Source organism: Populus nigra, chromosome 6, assembly GCF_951802175.1.
Source record: "Populus nigra chromosome 6, ddPopNigr1.1, whole genome shotgun sequence".
Taxonomy (NCBI): domain Eukaryota; kingdom Viridiplantae; phylum Streptophyta; class Magnoliopsida; order Malpighiales; family Salicaceae; genus Populus; species Populus nigra.
Window position 1 is genome coordinate 18,528,579 of NC_084857.1, and position 12,452 is coordinate 18,541,030.

A 12,452-nucleotide genomic window follows, 5' to 3' on the forward strand; every position below is an offset into this window, starting at 1 on the left:
TGATATTGTACACGCGCCCCATCTTTTTTATATATATTTAGACAGATAGTCAGATACCATATTGCTCATGATGTAACATGTTAATATTAAAAAATAGTCTTTGAGAAAAGATAAAAATACCCTTTAATTAAGACTAGTTTTGATTTTAACTTCTAATGACATTTTAGTCGTTTCAATATGCTTTTAATTTTTATTTTATTTTTATATTTGATAATATAAAATTATCTTTCATCTTCCATAATAATAATAATAATAGTAATAGTAATAGTAATAATAACAAAAAATTCAATTTGAAAGTACCAAATTGTTCATTGATGCCATAATGAATTTTTACATTTAAAGATATTTAGATCTTTCCATTATGCTTATAAAACGGACAAAGATATAATCGTTTATGATGAATTTAAAAATAACTAATACATCATATAAAAATACTTTATCATGAATAACTACTTATAATTTTTTTGTTTTTTTTTTTTGAGAGAAAGAGACATCATTACACTGTTTACTTGTTCCAATAAACAGTGTAATGTTTACAGTATTTTTCCCACCAATTTAGCTCGCGTTAATCTGCCTCATCAAACTAGAAAGTTCAAATCCATTGGCAAAACCAGAGTCCTTGTGAACAAAGCTTGGACACTTAACTAAGGATGCTCGTCAACAGTCGGTGGTGCAGGACCCAATATATATATTACATGAAACAATCCTTTAATTTGTACAAGATTTCCTTTTCTGTTTCTGGAATGTGTGAAAGCTTACACTTGAACAAAATTTGGAGCAACTAGATGTTAGAAAACTGGCTAACCTGTAAAATTAGAAAATGGCATTGGTGAAACTGGAAATCACTGATCTTCGATTATCAGTTCGACAGCTGCGCGCACCCATAGTCTCCACCCCGCCAAATTCCAGCAAAGCCGAGGCAAGCTCCTTCTCATTCCATTGCCTCAATTCTTTACTTAGTCTCTTCAAAACATCAGCATCCACCTCTTGCACCCAAGAAGGTGCGCAACCTACCATTAGGCTCACAACCAAACACATACGCCCGCCAAGTGGCCCAATCACAACCAAGTGAAATTTTCCCATCAAGTGCACTCGCTAGAAATTCCATGTGCACACCTTTTGGACGCTGTTTTGATGATGACGATGATGAGTCAACTCCCCAAGCCAGTGCCCCGCAAAGTACTGAAAAAAATGCCAGTGCATACCCCCAAGCATGGCGACCATCCCCTTGGAACCTTCTTCCTGCTCGGACCAGTGAACAGCTATAAACCAAGACGGCAATGTTTCTTTAAATAATGCCTGAACCAAACCTAAACCACCAGATAACCATATTTAAGAAGCCCCAAGTGAAGCTGCAAGTTTCACTCGAGTCATTGCTGCAGTGAGTGAAAACTGTCCACATCTCAGTCCATTTTTTGATCTCTTCAACTTCTCTAACCTCTCTAGGGAGCCCAGTGTATGATATTTCTCTTACAGAAAGCATCATGAGTGAAATAATGTCTTCCGTTATTGATGTGCATCATGGAGATTATAATTCATCTCGTAAAGCTAAACTTAATCTACAAGAAGATTCAGATGGTCCAATAATCAGAGCGAAACAACTGTAAAAAGCTTTAACGAGTCAAATTAAAATGATTGAAGCTGTTTCGGAATTAAAAGCTAGCAATCTGTTCGGAATTGGTTTAAAAATTCTTATTTGCTTACAATTAAAACTTAGATATGGAAAAGTTCTTAATAGTTTTTTTAATATTGGGTTATTTGAATTTAGATTGATAATGCAAATAAATGTGCACTTAGCACATGTAGAGCAAAGAAATAGGATAGTTGAGCAAGTAATATTAATTATGAGGTGTGGCATAATGCTTTGGAAGCCACTACTTCGAATTATCTGTTCACGCCAAACACATTGTGTGGTAGGTTAAAATGCTTTTCCTCCCCTCGCCCTTTCTTTTCTTGCCTAGCAAGGCAGCTCCCTGATGTTATTTTTGCAAAACATGCATTCGGAAATAATAGCAAGAACAAACCTGCAGCAAGGCTTGGGACATCAACACCAGTAGCAGCTAATATTTTCTTAATCTTTTCCCCAACATTGGACAAATTTGCTGCAGGACTGGGCCAATCTGTACCATTCATAAAGACTGCTTTCCACACTCCACGACTTACTTGTAGCTCACAATGGTCGCCAAAGATGCAGGGCGAAAATCAGCCAAATCTTTAAGGCCTGAGAATTCAAAAAATTTAAAGTTAAAACAGCAGGCAATTGGCCAAGGCTACAATAGAAAATAACTTACTTTTATCATAAATGGGTCATCTCTCAACAAACGCTATCAAATAACTCTACTGTTTTTGGTTGCTTTTGTTAGCAGCTCACATAAATAGGTGTCAATTGAGAAAATCTAGGGCAATATACGTTAGTGTTGCCAGCAACCTCCAGTTTCTCAAGTATAAGATTTTGGAACATCAACTCTACAAATTTTCAGGTTCCCTTTATGCCCCTGCCTATACAAATGAAATCAGACAGTCATTTACCAACCTGTAGCCAGTTCACGGGGAGAAAGTCTTCCATGAGCACAGGCAGTCAATGCAGCATCAACTACAAAAGGAACAGCTTCCAAGATACCCCAGGCTGGTAATTTAGGTCTCGGGGCAGAATCATCATTTCCAGGTCCAGATGAACTACTGCTTCCAGAAGTAACACTAGTTAATGATTGGCTTTCTCTACTAATCTTTGTGAACATCATGTTAAGAAGCATATTGACAATCTGATGAACAGGAGTTCCGTGAACAAGACTAGAGAGAGTTGCAGCTAGACATTTTTTATGTTGTCGATACCAGACTTTCAATTTGGGAAATGAGTCCAAAAATATGGGTTGTACAGATTGTCAATGAAGTAGCCACTGCTGAGAGTCTCCTCTTGTTCTGATCCTTGTGGACGTTTCCAGAAGAGACTAGGTGCAAAGTTTCGTACTGATAAGAGGTATTCAGGAGTTAGCTGGGATCCAACTGTGGGTACATCTCCCACTCCATGTTCAAGAGGAGGATGATTAAATCGCCATAGCTTCAAAAGAAGAGCAAATGCATTAAAAAACACAGCATGGGCAGAGTCCAGGAGACATCAGGCATGCATGAACCGAAAACCTCACAGATGGACATCAATGAGCATGCAAGTTGTGGAACCTGGCACTAAAAGCATAAAAAAAATATATATATATTGAGGGCAGAAAGGAGTTAGCTTGTGGATGAAATTGTCAATAGAAAGCCATAAATAGCTTACCATATAAGCTATGTTTGGTTAATATTACAGGCTGTATATGGTCTCATAATTAGGAAAGGAGATTTAGCTTACAATGTATAGCTTCCTAAGATCACTCTAGTCATTACTCATGATTTCCTTGTATAACTAGTTTTCATGTATAATCAAGTAGCCTGACCTATATGTAATAGTGATCTGCTGGAAAATAGAATCATCGAGAATTTTGATTTTTGAATTCTATCATGGTATCTGAGCCCTCAGTCATAGTTTTCTAAGAACCCTCAGTCAATTTTTGTCTTTCTCAATCATAGCCTTAGTACTTATGGAAAAGTCAGATAATGTTTGTGTCAGATTTACTAGCAAAAATTATATTGCTTGGGAGTTTCAATTGGAGACCTTTCTCAAATATAAGGAGTTGTGGGGATATATAAATTGTAGCAACAAAAAGGGATTGATTGCAGAAGATTCTGTGGCCAAGAAGGCAGCTTGTCAAAGATAATCAAATCATGTCTTGGATTCTTGGTTCTATGGAGTCACATCTAATTCTTTCTATGCGTCCTCATAGGTCAACTCAAACTATGTGGAATTATTTAAAGCAAGTCTATAAGCAAGACAACAACGTCAGACGCTTCCAACTTGAGTTAGTCATTGCTAACTATACTCAAGATCGAGGATCTTTCAGTGCAAGACTACTACTTTGGTTTTCTGATTTTGTGGAATGACTATTCTGATATTGTTGAAGCCACAGTCTCTATAGAAGGTTTGGAGGCAAGATTGGCAACAGTACAACATGTACACAAAGCCAGCCAAAGAGATCAATTTCTAATGAAATTGAGGTCTGATTTTGAAGCTAATTGTGCCTCTCTAGTAAATAGAGATCTAGTTCTGACTTTGGAGGCATGCTTTGGAGAACTCTTGCGTAACGTATTAGTACTTAAAACATTATGGAACCGTCACGTATTGCTTCTTACACTATCTTAGTTGCCTATGCTGCCTATGGCAAGGGGAAGGGTCGTGATATGAGCATTACACAGTGCTATAATTGCAAGAAATATGGTCATATTGCCCCTCACTATCCTAAAAATTTCTAAAATTATTGCAAGCAACATAGGCATATTATTAAAGATTGTCCTATTCAACCTACATGCTCCAACAAGGCCTATCAAGTTGTTGTCACTAGTAACTTACAGCCAGCCATGTCTGCTGGTACTACAAACTTATAGCCAGCTATGTCTGCTAGTATTGCAGAAAATTATGTTATTGTTTCACAGCCTACAACACATTTTCTAACTCGAGAAATGGTGCAAGAAATGATTGTGAGTGCATTTTCAGCATTAGGTCTTTAAGGTACTGATTCTTCATATCCCTCTTGGATTTTAGATTTGGGTGCATCTAATCATATGACCAATTCTCTCCATAGTCTAAGTAATGTCAGAAAATATGGTGGCTCTTCAAATATTCAAATAGCAAATGGTAGTGCTCTACCCATTGTGGCAGTTGCTAGTTGGTGATATCTCTTCCTCCTTTAGAAATGTTTTTGTCTCACCTATACTTTCTATGAATTTAGCTTTTGTTGGCCAGATTGTGGATCAAAATTATGATATACACTTTACTCATAGTAGTTGTGTTGTGCAGAATCAGATGACATGACAGTTGATAACGAAGGGGCCTAAGCATGGACGAACTACCTATTCCATGAAGCTTACCTTTCTCCTCTATAATGTCTTTACTTTGTCACAAATCTAGAGTGTCTAATGAAGTCTAGCATAAATGCCTTGGTCATCTTTATTCTAGAGTCCTATCTTGTTTGTTGAAATCAAGTCTATTGAATAATAAAGAGCATTCTTCTTCTTCTATACTTCCTGATTGTGCAACTTGCAAACTTGGCAAAAGTAAAACTTTACCCTTTCCTTCTTAAGGAGGTAAAGCCACTCACAGTTTTAAGATCATTCATAATGATGTCTAGGGTATTAGTCCTATTATTTCTCATGCTGTTGTAAATATAGTAAATCAATTATAGGATTGATTATTGTTCTAAATAGAGTAAGTCAACTATAGGGCTGTCAGTTACAGGGTTGATTTATATGCATTCAATTATAGCTTGATTCTAGGGATTTAGATTAATCTTAGACCTGTATATATACATACTATACTCATGCATCAAGAATAAGAGAAATATCATTTTCATACTCAACAATTCTACATGGTATCAGAGCCATAGGATTCTCTTTTCTTTTAGCGTGGCCCAACTGAGTCACAATTTTTTTTCTCAACTGTTGGTTGTCCTGTTGTGAGTGCAGTATGTAATGGCGGAGGGTAGGAACACATAAGTGCAAACTGTGATTTTTGATGTTGTCCCTATGACAACAAAAATCACATAGCACAAACTGAATAATACCAATTATTTGAATTGGAGCAAAACAGTGCAAGTGTATCTTCGTAGTATTGATAAAGATGATCACCTTGTTGATGATCCACCATCTGATGCTGCAACAAAGAAGGCATGGTTGAGAGATGATGCCAGAATTTTCCTGCAGATTCGAAATTCTATTAATACTGAAGTGATTGGTCTAGTTAATCACTGTAAATTTGTTAAAGATCTCCTGTATTATTTGGCTTTCTTATATTCTGGCAAAGGAAATATCTCTCGTATATATGATGTGTGTAAGGAGTTTTATCGCCTAGAGAAGCAAGACATGTCTCTCATTGAATATTTTATGGATTTTAAACGGTTATACAAGGAGCTGCATTCTCTTCTTCCTTTTAGTACTGATATGAAAACTCAACAGTCTCAACATAAACAGATGGCTGTTATGAGTTTCCTTGCAGGTCTGCCACCAGAATTTGATACTGCTCGAACACAGATTCTTTCTAGTCCAGAGATAACCACTCTTTGTGACACCTTTACAAGAATCTTGCGTTTAGATGGATCTCGATTTGCCCCTATTATCACTAGTGCCCTTGTGAGTCGTGGAACTTCAAATGAAGCTGGTCGAGGAAGTCGAGATAGTCGAGGCAATCGTAAGAATACTGGTTTTCAAGGTAGTTGGAGTGGTGGAGGCTTAGGTAGAAATACTAGTCATAACAAACCAGTTTGTTATTACTGTGATGAACCTGGTCATACAAGACATACTTGTTGGAAGCTTCATGGTAAACCTTAACAGCAAGCCCAAATTGCTAATATTGTAACTCAAGGAATCAACCATGTATCTACAATGTCTTTATCTAATGATATGTCTGTGCTTGTCTCTACTGATGAATTTGCTCACTTCACTCAATACCAAGCCTCACTAAAGTCCAATCCTTCTACAATTGATGAGTCAGGTAAACTCACTACATGTCTTATGTCATCCTCTAGCAAATGGGTCATTGATTCAGGTATTACAGACCATATGATAGGTGATAAAGGTATTCTTTCCCCTTTTAAACCTTACAAAAAAATCTTCAAAATCTTCCTAGTGTTACTTTGGCTGATAGGTCAGCCACTTCTGTTATTGGTTCTGGAACAATCTCTCCTACATCATCTCTTTCATTATCTTATGTCTTGTGTTTGCCAACTTTTCCTTCAATTTACTCTCTATTAGTCAAATCATTAAGGCTCTCAATTGTTGTGTCTTATTTTTCTCTGACCTTTGTTTATTTCAGGATCTTATGACGAGGAAGATTATTGGTAGAGGATGTGAATCTGGTGGTCTTTATGTGTTTGAAACTACTATCCCAAAAATGCCAAATCCAAAAGTGCCAAAAATTGTTGCTTGTTCCAGTACTGTTACACCTCTCGAACTTCACTATCGGTTAGGGCATCCTTCTTTACCCATTTTTTTAAAATTGTTTCCTCATTTCCAAAAGTTATCTCATTTAAATTGTGAGTCTTGTCAATTTGCCAAACATCATCGCTCTTTATATGTACCAAGAGTTAATAAACGGGTTGCGTCCCCCTTTGAGTTAATACATTCTGATGTTTGGGGTCCTTGTCCAGTACTTTCTAAGTCTGGATTTTGATATTTTGTCACTTTTATTGATGACTATTCTCGTGTCACTGGGTTATATTTAATGAGAAACAGGTCAGAATTACTCTTTATATTTAGTGCCTTTTGTGCTTAAATAAAAACTCAATTTAATGTTTCTGTGGCCATTTTACGAAGTGATAATGCAAAAGAGTATTTTTCTAAGCCTTTTAATTCCTATATGTCACAAAATGGAATTCTTCAAGTGTTGACACCCCACCTCAAAATAGTGTTGCAGAACGTAAAAATAGACATTTACTAGAAGTTGCTAGAGCCCTCCTTTTTCAAATGAATGTCCCTAAACAGTTTTGGGCAGATGCAGTTTCGACTGCTTATTTTTTAATTAATCGTATGCCCTCATCTGTTTTGGCTGGTGATACTCCTCATTCTATTTTGTTTCCTTCTCATTCCTTATTTCAAGTTGAACCATGCATTTTTGGTTAACTGGTTTTATTCGTGATGTTCGGCCTGACGTGTCTACTCTAAAGTATCTAGTCCTCCCGACCGTTATGGATTCTCGTCACAGATGACAGGTACTAATACTTCTGCATTGTCATCCACTCTATCTTTTATTGCTATTCCTACTGGTTATTCACAGGCAGTTAAAGAGCAATGTTGGCAGCAGGCTATGAGGGAGGAAATATATGCTCTTGAGGCTAATAAGACTTGGGATGTGGTGGATTGTCCTGTAGGTGTGACTCCACTTGGATGTAAGTGGGTTTATTCGATTAAGGTTAAGGCTGATGGTAGCTTGGATAGGTATAAAGCTCGCTTAGTGGCTTTCAGAAATAATCAAAAATATGGAGTTAATTACGAGGAAACCTTTGCTGGCTAAAATGACCACCATTTGCACAATGTTGGCTATTGCAGCTTCTCAAAATTGGGTTTTACACCAAATGGATGTGAAGAACGCCTTTCTTCATGAGGATCTCAAGGAAGATGTTTATTCCTGCAGGTTTACTTTCCACACCTACTTCTATAGTTTGTAAGTTGCATCGCTCCTTGTACGGTCTCAAATAAGCTCCTCGTGCATAGTATGAGAAATTTACTTCTACCCTACTCAAGTTTGCTTTTCTAAAAAGCAAGTATGATGCATCATTGTTTCTTCACAAAACTAAGATTAGGATTGACATTCTTTTGGTGTATGTTGATGACATAATCATCACGGGTACTGATTTGGTTCTGATCTCACAATTAAAACAATATCTACATGACTTTTTCCACATGAAGGATCTAGGATCTCTTACATATTTTCTTGGTCTGGAAATTACTGCTAGTTCACATGGTATTTTTTTATCGTAACACAAGTATGCTCAGGATTTGGTGGCTACTGCTGGTCTCTAAGACACTCCTCTTAATACTCCTATGGAACTAAATCTCAAGCTATGCAAGAGGGTGACTTGTTATCAGACCCTGTAGCCTATCGAATGTTGGTTGGAAGCTTAGTCACTATAGGATTTTTCACTATGTTCACGATACGGCTTTGTGAGGACCTTTCTATCCTATTAGTACCTCACTAGATCTGGTAGCATATAGTCATGTTGATTATGTCTTATAGTGACACTCGACGTTCTACTTCGGGTTGGTGTATGTTTCTTGGCCCGACTCTTATTTCTTTAAAAAGCAAGAAACAAGATTGTGTTTCTAAGTCTTCTATTGAATCTAAATATAGGGTCATGTCCCAAGCTTGTGCTGAGATACATTGGCTCCAAGGGCTGTTGGCTGAACTTGGTTTTTCTCCAAGTGGCCCTACCTCTCTACATGTAGATAATACTAGTGTCATTCACATTTCAGCCAATTCCATCTTCCATGAAAGCACTAAACACATCGAGGTTGATTGTCATTTCATCCATGAGGCATTTGAAGCTCAGACCATCTCTCTTCCTTATGTATCTAGCAATCTTTAAGTGGCAGATATCTTTACTAGGGCTCTCACGTGATAATGACATAATTTTCTTTCAGACAAATTGATCATATAGACTATGTCTAGTTAATATTACAGACTGTATATCCTCTCATAATTAGAAAAGAAGATTTAGCTTACCATGTATAGCTTTCTAAGATCACTCTAGTCATTACTCATGGTTTTCTTGTCTAACTAGTTTTCGTGTATAACCAAGTAACCTGACCTATATGTAATGGTATACACAAGTAGAGTAGCCTCACCTATGTAATGGTGATATGCTCCAATCAATATTGAAATGCACCCCTTAAAGTGAATACCAATTAAAGAATCAAAACAAGAAAAAATTGTTGTTTATTTTAAGAAAAACAAATCCCTTTTCTCTTGATAAATATGAGTTCAATGGAAATTCCAAGTACAATAAAATTCATAAGCATGCTATATCCTGATGGTATGAGTTGTTATACCAATTCTAGCTTTGTGAAATGATCTCATCCCTTTGCAACTACCCTGTTCCTGTTCTCCAATTTTCAGAATATGCTCCATTCAGGAGCGGAAAAGTAGCTCAACTCAAATATCAAAAGAAAGCCTTAGTTCAATACAATGGACCACCAACAGGAGTCTTGATTGTTTATTCCCAGGAAAAAATCTTGTCAAATTGCAAGTTATCATGTTCATGTCCTAGTTTAAGTGAGCAAACTCTAAAGCTTTCCTACGCCCAAGAATCTTCAACTTCAGTCACATTGCTCACTTGTGCTCAAGCTATTGTTTCATATCTTTGAAACCACCTTCAAGACAACTGAAGTACAATAACGAATTGCACAAAATTAACCAAGCACAAAGTGTCATCAAAACCTAATCAAACCAACAATAACATCATTTCTTATCAAAATAGCGGAAGATTAAGCATCAGTAAGAGGCCAACTCGCTCACCAAGCCATGTAGTGAAAAACTCTGAGCACATTCCACGGTTGCTATTCCCAAGATAAGTACATTCAGGATTGGAGCATAACATATCAAATGGCTGTCACTCCTAGAATACTCTGCATGCAGGAACCGGATGAGACAATAATCTAGTAATGAAATGAGCAGTGTGATCCTACGTCAAAATTAAGACGTTGGCATTTTTAGAATGATTTTTGGAGAGGGCGACTAAAAGCAGTTCACTTGAAATAATCTTTCCAACAATTACCAAGTATCAGCTTACCTGTATATTCCAACCCCGAAGAAGAGAAGCCCCACAAAGAGCTGTAGCAGCAGATATCTTCTCATCATCTGATCCCTTGACTGCAAATTCAAATGTGTTCTCGAGCTCTGCTAAGCTTCCATAAATCCCTTGGTTAATTTACAAAAAAGAGCATCTGACATACCTGGCTTCAGCAAAGAAAAGGAAGTACTGAAGACCAGGACAAAATCTAAGAAGTTAACGGATAAGGAAAATTAATTTACAGATTTCATCCTTGGCTTTGTATAGATAAAGTTCGAACAATAGAAATATAATCTGGATAAATTAACAGCACTGACTTCAACATGAAGTGTGAGTGTTCTTGAAGCAGGACTTGAAACCAGAGCATTAACCATCACTGGCGAAAGTTGGGCCCCCTTCATGAATGATGACCAACCAGGCACCTGGGCTGGCACACTGTGAGGTATTTGGTTGATGCATCCATTGACATACCCAGGCCAGAAATACACTGATGTGTCCATTAGATTTCTCGCGATGCAAGCCTTAACAATAAGATGTCTCATGTTTGCAGCTGAACGTAACAACACAAGACTTACAATTAGGAAACCTCAACAATACGTTGAATGAGCAAGCACTGAATGTTATATACAAGTAACAAAGAGATCTTAGCCAACCATCACATACATAAAAGAATGTTGGAAAAATAAAAGATGCCCATCAATAAGAACAAGCATTGCAAAGTTTACAAGTGTGTGTGATGAAAAGAAACATCATTTGAATGGTCCAACATAAAAAACAAGGAAAAATTCCCCCCCTCTGCAGGTATTGAGGTCAGTTCACTTAGATCAACCATCGTCGTTTAAGGCCTGTTTAGAAATACGTTGAAAGAAATCTTTTCAAGAAAATTTTAGAGAGAGACGACCAGAGGACAACATTGGCTGGGGTTTCCAAGGATATGTTGGGGCTGCATTGTTGAACCAGGGAAACTGGCAAGGATTTATCACTGTACCTATCCTACTAGATTTTTTGGATCCTCCATCAAATATTATGTAGCTCAATTTTTTTTTGAGGAATTCAGAAAGTTGTCCCAATCTTCTTTTCTTGGTCAGGTCATAGGTGAAAGATCACAGAAGCAGATGCCAAGTCCAACCCCTACATGGTGCAGCATTGAACAATTGCCTAATGCACTAATGAATGATAAACTTTAAGAACCAAGAGAGCAAACTCAAATTGGGTCATTGGATAATATGCTAATCCTAGACTTTTCAAATCATAAACATTGGATCAAAAAGTGAAAAACACAAAGAGAATGGATGCCTCTGACAAAGTTTGGGTGAAATGTTCATTCCTAGACTTTTCAAATTATAAACATTGGGTCCTTTCAGTTTCCAAAATTTAATGGCAAAACCAGTTTTGATCTCAAATTTTATTTTTTTTATTTTTTTTGTTCCTAGTTTTAAAGAAATGAGAGAAAGACGCTGGATTTCAGTGCTAAAGAGAAAAGATTTTTGTTGGCACGATTCTGGCCACAAAAATAATTGATATTGATTTTAAATTGTTCCACAAGTGAAGTTCACATTAGAACCAATTATGGATGTAACTAGGTTTCTCTAACTTTTAAGAGGTTCTGATAAATCATTATGGGATTAGTGCATAACTCACAGTAAATTATTTGTCATTGCACAAGTATTTATCATCAAGTCAAATTATGGATTGAGTGATGTTGCTTATGATCGGATCCTTAAATGGAAAAAAAACATGTTACTTGAAGGAAATAAACTGAAAAATAACTTCTATACTACAAAATCTATAATGAAACCTTTTGGTCTAGAATATCAAAAAAATTGATATATGTCTAAATTTTTACATGTTGTACTCCGACAAATATGCAAATTTTAACGAGTGTGAAACCTACTAACATGCTCAGTATAAACCTAATAATGAATATTGAGTTGCTCAATCTACTAAATTAAAAAATCTAAATTTTCATATCACATTGAATACTTATGTTAATGAGTTAAATATAATAATGAATACCAGTAGACATAAAAAGGTGGATGAAGATGGTGAAATCGACTTTAAATTCAATGAAAAAAATAATGT

The 12,452-nt window shown here is 36.5% G+C and overlaps 1 pseudogene; it reads right to left on the reverse strand.

The window, feature by feature from the left end:
* Window positions 1-723: 723 nt before the first annotated feature.
* Window positions 724-10,912, reverse strand: LOC133697315 (mediator of RNA polymerase II transcription subunit 33A-like; annotated as a pseudogene).
* Window positions 10,913-12,452: the final 1,540 nt, after the last annotated feature.